The sequence below is a fragment of the Papaver somniferum genome, chromosome 5 (genome assembly GCF_003573695.1).
Source record: "Papaver somniferum cultivar HN1 chromosome 5, ASM357369v1, whole genome shotgun sequence".
In the NCBI taxonomy this organism is placed as follows: Eukaryota; Viridiplantae; Streptophyta; class Magnoliopsida; order Ranunculales; family Papaveraceae; genus Papaver; species Papaver somniferum.
This window is the reverse complement of record NC_039362.1, coordinates 138,744,990-138,758,034: the sequence shown is the minus strand read 5'-3', so window position 1 is coordinate 138,758,034 and position 13,045 is coordinate 138,744,990.

The window sequence follows — 13,045 nt, the reverse complement described above, 5'->3', positions numbered from 1 at the left end:
ATGCTCTTGATATTTCTCATTTATTCTTTGTTGACGATTGCATTTTGTTTACTGGAGCATTTGATTCTTCAATTACCAATCTTCTCAAATATAATTAATTAATTTTCTCGTACTTCTAGTCCTTGTTAACTTTAACAAGTCTAGTGTTCATTGCATCTCTAATTTGATCCCTTATGCCAAATATTTCATTTATGCTACATATGACTCTTATGCCTTTAAATGAGAAGTATCCAGGTATCACACATGAAATCTAGACTTCAACAATGACATGAGTGGTTGATTAATCTAGCTGGTCGTATTATTCAAATTTAATATGTTTGGGTCAATATCAATGGCTTGTCTTCATTTACTAGGTTAAACACTGAAACAAACGGATGTCATACAAAGACAGTATTGAAGGAATAAGCACAATCCTAAAGGATTCTTTCTGAAGTCCTGGTCTTCTGTTTGTTATCTTAAAAGCAGTGGAGGTTTGGGTTTAAGAATCTTAGGGATACTAATGAAGCTTCCTTGACTAAGTTGGTGTGGCGCATGATTAAAAATCGGGATGCATAGTTGGTCAAAATTTTAGGGGTAAAATATTTTCATCTTTATATAGTTTTACGAACTAAAAGTTCTAAGGTATGGTATAGTATCCAGAGAGGTTTATATTGGATCAAAAAATATCATGTACGGGAAATTGTTGATGGTGCTCATTTTCAAGCTTTGAAAGACAATTGGATCCGCTAGACTGATTCACCATCAATTCAGTCCCCTTCTCTGTCAAATGTTAAGGTCAGTTTTTCTTTATTACATTCTAACACTTGGAATGTTGCTTCTCTTCAATAATGCTTTTCTCCTAATCAGGCGAATGTTGTTTCTTCTATTCATATTTCACCTGACGGTCATGATACATTTAGATGGTCCATTATGAATAGTGGTGATTTTACTCTTCATTCTACTTATAGTCATACTACATACACTATCTCCTCCTCCTCCAACTATATATCCTGATATTTAATGGTTAAGTATTTGATACTTACAAGTCTCATTTAAATGTCCAATATTTATGTGGAAACTTTCTCACGAAGTTCTTCTGGTTCTTCATCGACTTGCTCACACTTGCATATAAAAGATACTTATTGTTCATTTTGTCATTCTCAAGAGGAAACAACTACTCACATTTTTTTGCATTTCTCTTATTGTAACACCACGAGTTTTTTTAACGGGGCATGCTCAAAGATGCGTCATGGCATGAGATGAGGCTTCATCACAAGTTTCGTTGCATATTAACATTGACCTAGAGCCAATGTAGCTCCAAGTATGGCGCATTTCGAAGGCATATTGGCCAAAGGCCAATCTCACATCAAATGGTGCATTAGGCCAGTTGGGTAGATGGCCTTGAGAAAATTTAGTGCTAACATAGCACATTACCATGCCATTGGCCTAGGGCCAACATCATATTACTGTGTTGCATCAGTCCAGAGCAGGCTAGCTTAGGAAATGTTCAGCCATCATAGCCGAACATTGTAATTAGCATGTGGATGTACAACCATCATGGTCGGATATTCAGAGAAACATAGCAACGGCCACGAATAGTGAAGCAAGCACCTCAAAAGTCGGCCACGAATAGTGAAGCAAGCACCTCAAAAGTAGGACTTGGTGAATGCCATTTTCCTCCCCTACTTTCAGTTGTAGAAATGTCTTAAAAAATATATAGGGAGGGGTAGTTGCTTGAAGATGCATATACGGACCATGCACCGAGTAAGTTTCATAGCTCAGCCGAAAGAGCATAAATGATGCTTATGCCTCATTTATAGCAGCATAGCCTTGCCGATGGGGCATATGATGCGAAGGAATCACTATTTCGTGCCGCAGACTCAATATGCATCACTTGGATGTATTTTGACGGAATAGCCTATACGAACTAGGTCATTATTATTATTTCTTGGCCACGGCTTTGCAACATAAGTTGGCTTAAGTTGCTTGTCCATTCGAGGATGAACTACAGTCATTATTTGATCCCTTTAGAGTAGGGAAGGGTATGTAGGAAGCCGCAATAAGTTGCAGCATTTTTTTTACAGCACGTTGTCGCTCATATTATCATTGCGAGATGATTGTGGCATATTGACCCTTCATATCATCTGTCTCGGTATTTTGATGCAAAAGATGATTGTGGTCAAACTTGATGAGGCAAGTTGCATTTCATTCCATGGATGCTCATACTTCCTATTAAGAATTTCGTCGTTGGCATGCACTAGTGGCGCAATGATCATGGCCAAAAAAGTAAGCTATATTGGTATGCAAGTAGCGGAGCTTGCACAATCCTAATAAAAGTACGGTATGAGCCTGATTGATGTACCATTGACACGAGCAAGACATGTGCATGCTTTCAGCAACTCCTAAGCTAAGTAGGGAAGATGGAATTAGGCCTCCAATGGCCTATGCACAATAAAAAGGCATGTAGTATACCTAAGAAAGGACTCGAAATCCAGAAATGCATGCAATGATGCATCGACAATATCCTTTAAGGCTCTATGCCCTGTGCAAACCAGGGTAAATTTGGAACAGTGTGGAAGCTAATTTAGATGTACCATGTTGAACGAGTATGCTTGCAAGGGAAGATGAACGTACATTCACCTAGTTTTAAGGCTCAGTTAGTAGCATCAGAGTGACGCATCGGGGAAGTTATGGCCAGCGCGCCAGGGCGCACTAAGCGTAATTTTGGGGTATGTCACACTTATGCCGTTAATATTTGGGCTCAAATGCTTCCATCTTGATTTTCTATCATTTCTTCTCATCAATCCATTAATGTTTAGTTTTAGAGCTGGACTGATTCTAAAAGTTATTTTCATTTTAAAGATCCCAAAAAGTTTAATCTTGTGGTGGTTATTTTATGAAATATTTGGAAGGCGTGTTGTACTTTAGTGTTTAAAGAGACTCTTCAATCTACAGGAACCACCATCCTTAAGATTAAGGATTTTTGTAGTTCTCATAACATAAGTTGGGCGGTTCCTCACTTATTTATCAGTCAACTGCATGTCCAATTTATAATACTAACCACTGGTGTCAGATTTTAGATGGCCCTGACAGTCAGGGACGGAGGCATGTGAGCGCAAATGGGTGCGCTTGCACCCACTGAAATTTCAAATTTAATAAGATTAGGCTTGGTTTTTCTGTAATAATAGAGTCTTGTGGGAGCAAATATAAATCGCATAATTGAAGTCTTACCATTTCTAAGAGGTCAAAGTTAAACTGATAATTTTTATTATTAGCTTAGTTTTCTTTATCTTCCCGAGTTACCGACATTATCTCTTTGCAGACTACAACAAAAGAAAAAAGATAACCTTCTCTTCTCTGTAACTGTGTATCTCTTCCGCATGAGATTATTAGCTGATGATACTGATCACAAATCAGTTAAAGGTGACGCTTAAGGTACATTCATCACCATGATTTCTTTTTTATTCTAATTTTAATTCAGAAATATATACGATCGTTTAGTTCAATTTGGATATTTTCAAGCTGGGGTTTTTATTTTTTTCTTAATCAAAAGCAAAATTCGTCTTCTCTATAATTATAATCACAGTTCACATAACTAGAGTGAGATTCGTTAAAATACTCATTAATCCATAAGTAATCAGACCCTTGTCTTTTATTTGAATTTTTAGGGTTTTCTCAGTATTTTTTTTTTAATTCATATTGTTTTTAATTGAAGCATCAATCTTTTGTTTTGTTTGCTTTTGTAGATTTTGTTTATTTACAATGTTCTAATTGAAGCAAATGAACTTGGTGAACTTGCTTCTTCTTTACAAATGAACTTGGTGAACTTGCTTATTTATCATGGCCTTCAAAACGAGGTGGTGGCAGTACAAATGAACTTGGTGAACTTGCTTCTTCTTTACAAACTGAAGTACAAGAAATGGGGGAGGCTGTAGGTTGGTACTTGCGTATACAATGTCAAATGGGGAAGATGAAATAACATAGATTAATTAGCATCAGGTTTGGTTTACATGAATGATTTATTTTCTCCATCTTTTGGGCAGACTTATGATTATGGATCTTTTGATTTTTGTAGTTGATGTAATTACAGATGTATATTGTCTATCAGACAAATCAACTACAAGATCCTTTTTTTGTTAATATATGTATATATATATATATATATATAATACTTTTTGGAAAAGAGATGTTACGTCTAATTTACATTTTGCCTATTAGATTCATGTTGTGGTTGGTGGGATGAGTTCATCTATTTTGGCGAAAATGGTAAGCTTTACATTTCTGTATATAAGTATATTAGTTGGAATAAGTTTTCTTGTTAGCTCGTTTGACAGTCATGCTTTTGAACTCCTTCTATCTTTGTTGCAGGTATCTCAACCCTGGATCCAAAGGATAAAGTTCGCATATGCAAAGCATAGTCCAGTCCTGTAATTTGCTTTCTTGAGGAGGAAGCTGTGCTAAAAATGCTTTTGGAACTTCATATATATCTTGATGGTTGTGTCCGAATACTAAATTGCAGTGGAACTTGTACGAAGGTAAAAAAAATTTAAACAGACGATTTTGATTCAGTTAAAAAAATTTTGTGAATATTACAAATTTTTTTTCGACCCCATAACCTTTAAGTCCTGGTTCCGTCCCTGCTGACAGTGTTACCAACTCCTTTAGAATGACTGTGGACGCTTAACTCTTACCTAACTCTCATGTGGCAAGTAATTCTTTTTTTCTAACTAACTCTTTGAACTCGTTTATGACTGCAGAAGCAACAACAATGTGGGCAAAGAATATTCTACATGCTGAAATAGTGACTCTTACTAAAGCTTTGTGTTGGTTATATATATTCTCAATTTCTAATGTAACTCTTAGTTTTAGGTGTAAAAAGATAGTACATTGTTTGTATATGTATGTACACGTATAGTGTGCCTTGGTTTGAATGTAGTCGTTTGCTGCATAGTTTGTTACATCGAATCAATAATGGAGTAAGTGATAAACTTATCAAGTTTGATAAATGTAGTGTTTGTAATTTTCAATGGTGGTATAATCCACCAGGTGTTCTCTACACCTCCTTTCAAGGGGTTTTCTAATATACTATTGTCTTAATGAAGTTCTCTGTTTGTTTTTCACAAAAAAGAGAGATGTTTGATTTCCTTTCTTTATTTTCTTTTGATTTTTTTTTTGTTTTTTGCTACACCTCATCCAAAGATGTTGCGTACCGTTCTCCACGCCATAAGTATAGAATATTACTATCTCCTGCACTTTGCAGTGAGTAAATATAAGTTAACATATTGGAATTATTTTTTTTTTGGCAGTCATTATCGTGGATGCTCTTCTACACCATGTTTTTTTATTCCTGACTCATCTGAGTCGTCTGAATCTGAATCATCTGGATCTGAGTGAAATCACCTGAATCATCTGAATCTGAGTCGATATGTTTGTTTTGAGTCAGATCTGACTCATCTGACTCGGAAATAAGTGAATCAGTGGTTTGGTCCCATGAGTCAGGGGTATTTTGTTACCTGACTCAAATGAGTCCGAGTCAGGGGTTATGTCTGAGTCATAGGTCGAGTCAGATCTGACTCAAAATGGAAAACAAACGGTCTGACTGCTGACTCGGTCCGAGTCAGGGGTTGACTCAGATTCAGACGCCGAGTCAGCTGCAAACAAACAAGTTCTTAGTCTGTTTGGATATCAGAAGCAGAAGTATTTCTACTTCTTCAGAAGTAGAAGTCAGGAGTAAAATGTTTTTGCTTCACAAAAAATTAACCTTTTTACTTCTAGAAGTCATTTTGAAGTTGTGTATCCAAACCAATATATTCAATCTCCGCCGAGATGACCGAGGTCTCGCTGGAAATCCACTTTCGGCTCTCAAGGTAGCGGAATGCTTGATTTCACCGAGACGGAGTTTGGCCGGAACTTGCCGGAATCAGCCGGAAATTTTGGTCGAATCTTGGTTGACACGGCCGAAAATGAGCGGAAATTTTAGTTGAAGTTTTTGAAATTTGTACGGATCTTGAGTTTTGTACTATTTTGAATGAAGACTCGTTTAAATTTTTAAAAATTGGTAGTATTTCATTATATTTATACACAACTATGTGTTAAAAATGTGCGGAAACTGCTTGATATACATACTATATGTATAAAATTCAAAAATGAAATTTCGGTAGTTACTCTGAGATTTCACCGAGAATGTCTCCGAGACAAAGTTGTCCCAGTGTCTCGGTTTCGTCCAAGACAGATCGGAATCCGGAATTGATTACATTGAACCAAACTAAGTTCTGACATTTTTGCTTTCAGAAGTAAAAAAAAAAAAACAAATTTGTAATGACAGCCAAAACAAGTTATCAAGGATTTGAGCTTCATCTTGGTGACTGGATTTGAGAATTTAGTTTTACTAATTTATGTATTGAAGAATTGGATTGTTCATAGTCATACAGTCCCACATTGTGCAAGCCAAAATTTAGCATTCCCAACCAGGAAGAGTTAGGATTTACTATTTGAAAATACTTTTCGTGACCCAATTTACATAGTCCATTTTCTGGCACAACACGCATACCATAAATTGATTGTCGTCGACCGAATACATTTTGTTTAACTTGCTTAAAGTGTGAAAATTAAATAAAAAAAACACTTTTACTGCATTCAAATAAATTTTGATTCCAGATGTAGCAAAAGGTACCTGGAATCCGACTAGATAGCATTAGACTTGATACAAGGATTCAAAGAAGTACTGAAATCCTTCTTCTTAGCATTGTTAAGGGCTTTACATGCTTCTCTGATGAAACGACGACAATTCAAATAACAAATCAGGTAAACAATTTCAACAACGGGACTGTTAAACAATCTGCTGAGTCTGAATTTCTTCCCTCAATTACTTCTGCTGATTTGAACTTTATTGAATCTGCTTTTGACATTTTCTGCGAAAAGGAGGTAACGCTAAACTTCAGTATTTACCCTTTCTATCTTTGTAAGATCAACATGAAACTAGTTTATTTCTCAAAACATGTTAGGACCATACACCTCTCTGTCCATAAGTCACAATTTTATGTGTTCACATGAAACTCATTACATTCCTTTTGCCATGTATGAACACCTGTGGATTTACTTTCCCCAGTCAATCTCTCTTAATACTTTTATTTTAATGGTACATGTTAGCATTCTTAACACACTAGCTGTTAAGAAGGCCTGTATCAAATCAGGATTTTCAACCTACTCGGGTCAATTTTATTGGGGAAATAACTTAGAAAAACTAGTTTACCCCAATGTATCTTACTTCTGTCAGTTCATAAAGATGATAGCATGGAATTGTCAGGGATTAGGAAGCTATAATAAACGGTAAACTTGTTTGAGTCTCAACGATTTGTTAAAAAAAAAGAAAACCCAGACATAATTTTTATTTCTGAGACAAAACAACAAACTGATAATGTAAAACTCGTTCTAAGAAAAATAAAAATTCATAATTATTGGGTTGTACCTCCTAGAGGTAGGGCAGGAGGTCTTATTCTTGCTTGGAAAAACAATATAAATTTAACAATATTGGATTACACGGACAATCAAATCAACGTTAGAGTATTTGACCAGACCATAAACTCACACTAGATAATAACGGGATTCTATGGAAGCCCTTACAGACCAAATAAAATTGATTCCAGGAACATGATTAGGAGTATGGCTCACAATGTCACTGAACCTTGAATAATAATAAGAGATTGTAATATTATGTTGCATGAAACAGAAAAACAAAGTAGATTTCCTTTTAACCAAAGTGAGGCTAATACCTTTCTAGAACTTATTCATAATCTATATCTTCAAGATTTAGGTTTCACAAGCTACCCTTTCACATGGAATTTTACTGAACAGAGGCTTGATAGAGCCATTGCAAATAGTGCTTGGTTAAACACATTTCCTAGATGCAACATATCTCACCTTGCGCCCTTACTTTATGACCATGTTCCTATTTACCTTAACACCCAAGTGAACTGGCATGATGGGTCCAAACCTTTCAAATATTTTAGGCCATGGATGAATCACCCCCAATGTAAAACGCTTATCGATAACACGTGGGCTATAAACTTTAATGGAACTGCTGCTTATACATTTACGAAAAGGCTAAAATCAGTTAAATACAATCTAAACAGGTGGAATAAAGAAACTTTTGGCAATATAAACAAAACATAACATTAAGTTAAAAATAGATGAAGCAAACAAGAATTTACCCTCAACAATAAAAGCTAGAGAACTATGGAAACTCACAAAAGAACTGTCTAACTGGTATAACATCAAAGAATAATTCTGGAAGATTAAAGGTAAAGAACAAACCATTGTCTTAGGAGATAGGAATACTCAATTCTTCCACAACAATGCTAGACAGAGATATAGAAGGAACAAAATAGACACAATACGAGATGAAAATGGTAATTGGCTCCAGGAAAAACGTAACATAACAAACTGCCTTAATCAACACTTCAAAAAAATAGCTACTTCTGTAAATTCCAATGTTGATGACAATCTAATTAACCTCATACCTACTAGCATCAGTGAAGCTGATAATAATCTCCTTGAGGCTTCCTACTGACATAGAAATTAAGAATATTATCTTTTCTATGGAACCTAATTAGAGTCCAGGACCGGACGGATTTCCACCAGTTTTCTTTCAAAAAAACTGGGAAACTACCGGTCCAGACCTAACTCAAATGATAAAATCCTTCTTCCGAACTGGATACATCCTAAAATAAATCAATTCTACTTTCATTTCTCTCATTCCTAAAGTCCCCAAACCAGTCACGACAGCTGAATTTAGACCAATTGCCTTCTGCAACACTGCTTACAAAGTAATCTCTAAACTTCTCGCTAATAGAATGAAACCTCTATTAAATCGTATAATTTCGCCATATCAATTTGTCTTCATACCGGGAAGGCGTATCTCTGACAATATAATTGTTGCTCACGAATTAATTCATAATATGAGAAAAAACAAAGGTCTAATGGGACTAAAAGTAGACATGTCGAAAGCTTTCGACAGAGTTGAATAGAACTTCCTAATGAAAATAATGAAAAAAAAATGGGTTTCTCGGATACCTGGTGTAACCTCATATACCAGTGCATATCCACTACAAATCTTTCCATTCTCGCCTTGCAGTTTCTTAAAACCATCCAGGGGTCTAAGACGGGGGGATCCATTATACCCTTATCTCTTCCTTCTTTGTATAGAAACTCTGACTAGAACTATTATCCATGTTGAAAACCTTAAAATGATTAAGGGACACAAAATAACTAATAGCGCTCCTTCTGTGACTCACCCCCTCTTCGCAGACGACTGTCTAGTCTTCTGTGAAGCTACAACACAGGCTAGTAATAACTTGTTGAAACTGTTTGCTGACTTTGGTAAGGCTTCTGGACAGCTAATAAACCTAAAAAAATCTGGTGTGTTCTTTAGTGCGCACATTGATCCCAACATTATGAATGAAATTATAACAAATTTGAACATAAATTCAATACCTTTAGAAGACAAATATTTAGGAGACCTTTGTTTACTCATAGGTCAAAAATTAAGTGTTTTGAACCTATTGTCCAAATTATGAAAAAACGACTTCTTGGTTGGCAGAATCTAAGTACTGCTGGAAAAACAGTTATGATCAAAAACGTCACCTCTTTTATAAGCATATACCAAATGACATGTTTTAAACTCCCAAAGAAATTATATGAAGAAATTAATGAAATCCAGCGTGACTTCTGGTGGGGTAAAAATATTGAAAATCCCAAAGGCACATATCTCAAAGCCTGGGACAGTATGTGCATACCATTAGAGGATGGAGGGATGGGCCTTCAAAACATTAAACTCTTTAATAAAGCTATGTTAGCCAAAATGGGTTGGAGACTTAAAGAGGAGCCTGATTCCTAATACTGATATTATGCACCTTGATTCCAATCCTAGAAGAACAGGTAGTTGTATATGAAAAGGAATTAAAGGTGGGATCAAACTAATCCGAACCAATTGCTTCTGGTCTGTAGGGAAAGGAAGTAAAATTAATATTTGGAATGATTTTTGGATCCCAAATTTTCAACCACCTATTGCCAAACCAAACATTGACATAAAAAACCTAAATTTAGTCAGTGTCTTAATCACGGGAGAGAAAAATTGGGACATAGTAAAACTTGAACTGTGCTTTGATACTCAAATTTTTAGCATGATAAAACAAATTCCTATCCCCACTGATGACACTGAGGATAAGGCTATTTGGACTATGAAAAAAGACAATAAATTCACAGTAAAGTCCATGTATAACAAGCTAAACCAGAGTGAAATTATTAACCGCGATTGTAATAAGATATGGAAACTGAAAGTCTCCCCTTCCATCAAGATGTTCATGTGGAAAGTTGCCAACTCGATACTACCCAATAGTATGCGAGTGGCAGCAAAACTTCCATATACTAATACCATCTTCCAACTATGTAATAATCACAATGAAACCCTTACACATCTTTTCCTTGACTGTTGTTTTGCTTCACAAGTTTGGAACCACCTTAATTTCCAGATGAACTACGTTAAGAACAACACGAATGACTGTCATGATTGGATAAACAGTTATGTTAGAGCATAGCTCGGTTGAACCCACCAAGCGTTGGTATGTCAAGTTTGGTTGTCATATTTTAGTGAATCAAAACTCATGTTAAGAGTCACTTGATTATGTACTAGAGTCAACTTCGTATAGGTTAGCTTGAAAGTATCAGGATGTGAGACATTACAAGTATTGCGAATTCTTGAAGATGTGAAGAAGCAAGGAGCTACAACGACAATAATCACCCTTCCACTTGAGGTTAGTGATATTTGACTTGAACTGTTTCATTCCCTAAGGTATCTTTCAAGTCGTGCATATTGAAAAAAAACTGTGAAGCATATTTGAACTCTAGATAGACATAGTATTAAGGAATACAATACGATGTTTATTGCTTAACCATTAAACTTTGTAGATAAGACATCACCATAATCATTTGCATGCTATTGTGATTATGTATGGGTATGAGGTGAGGATTTCATCTTAGGGAACAATGTTTTACATGTGTTCTAAGGAAGTAAGTTCATAAACTTGTTTGTGAACCGAAAAGGAAATTGCCAGGTGTTATTGGTTTTGTTATTCATTGCATATCTTATGAACAACCAATATGTGTGACTGAGTATAACCACTCACAACTTGTTTGTGTTCTTGGTAGAACTATTCACAAAGGCTTGACTTATGTATTGGTATGACTTTTATTAGTGAAACCGATCTTAAGTAATCACCTGAGATGGTATGATCGGGTTTGTGTTCTGTCTGACCAAATTTGGGAAAGGGGAACCGATTTTAGTAAGAGGTGCAGTACATCACAAAGGGGAACCGATCACTGTATGAGGTGCAACAAGGTTTATAGCAGAAAGAGGAACCGATCCTATGAACATGTGCAACACGTTTTTAGGCAAAGGGGAACCGATCCTATGGACATGTGAAACGCATATAAGTTAGATACCGTAAATATGTGGGGAACCGATGCTAGTACCTAGTCAACCGAATTTTGGAAATCTAGTGTGACTATCCATAGTACTCACATGGAGGTAGAACCGAAACTTGTTTTGGTAGAACCGATAAACCCATGATTGTGATTGAATGTTTGTTTGATCAATCTCATAGTTCTTGAAAGTCAGATGAACCAATTCTAAGCTTGTTTGGAAGTGTGACAAATCGGTTTCAAGGTTGTAAGTGTGAAAGAGAACTTACAAAGTAAGGATGTCGACATAGTTTGAACACGTGCTGTGAATGTTTATTTCTTTAATTGTTCAAAGTTATTCCTTAATAACTAAAGGAAGAAAATACTAGGATCGAAACATAAGTAAGTTAAGAATATTTTAATTAAGGTTATTAATTTCATTTTGTAGGAAAATACAAGAATTAGTAATGTGCATTTACTAATTAGATTTTTCGAGATATTTCGATCATTATTTTTGAACAGAGCATTTCCAGGAATTATGGAAACCGAATTTGTGCTTTAATGAATATCTTGAGAATATTTCCGGTTTTGGAAATTCCTTGGTGTCCAAACTTCATTGTCTATAAATACTTGAAGTTTGCCTTTTTATCAAACTAATCCTTCGTAACAACAAACTACCTCTTGTTGTGCTGCTACTGGTGAAGCCGCCTACTTGGAGAGGAGAGTAACCTAATTAGGAGAAATCTCTTAAAGATGCTCAGTTTAAAGTCTTCTTTGGGATTGAGAATCTCTAGCGTGTACCGTTGGTGGGAAACTAGATAATTGCGGTTTATGTTTTGTTTTCATTGATTTAATTGACTAACGGTAGTTGAAATCTGATTGCACCTAGTTTGTTTATGCTTTAGAATATTCTATCTGATATAAGGTTCACTCAAACTAGTTCAGAGTTTCGACAGGGATCTTTAGACTGTTGTTAGTTCTAAAGACGATCTTATGATAATCTATTGTTAACAGACTTCGTTCTGTGTGTGATTGATCACAAGAGATTCAAGTGATTGTGTGCAGGTCTATATTGAAGATATAAGAAGATTTAAAGACGAAGAAGATATTGAAGATTTCTGATTTGTGAGTTCATAATCTTTAGTGTGCACAATACTTATTCGGTAAAAGAGGATCCAATTAATAATCGGTTTATCCTTGTGGTAGATTGGATTAATTAGTTGAGTAGATCGACATCAACACAATTCTTTGGATTAAGAGTGTTATTGGCTTAATCTTAAACGATTACTTCGGTAATTGAACATAAGATAGATCTAAGGACCTGACGAAGGAGTTCATGTTAAGATAAACATAAGAGCCTTTGTCCAACTCATATCACTTGGTTGAACAGAGTTGATACCAAACAGATTTGTTGTTCATTTACTATTTGGAATACGAACCAAAGGAATTGATCCAAGTACGTGACTTATTTATAAGTTAGAGGCGTGGGAATACAGATGAAACTAGGTGAATTATAGGTTTAGTTGCTTGGTCTCAACTACACGAAGTTGGTGTAATTTTATGTAGCGACTTAATCCTGAGAGTATTCAATTATGGACAAGGTCCTGGG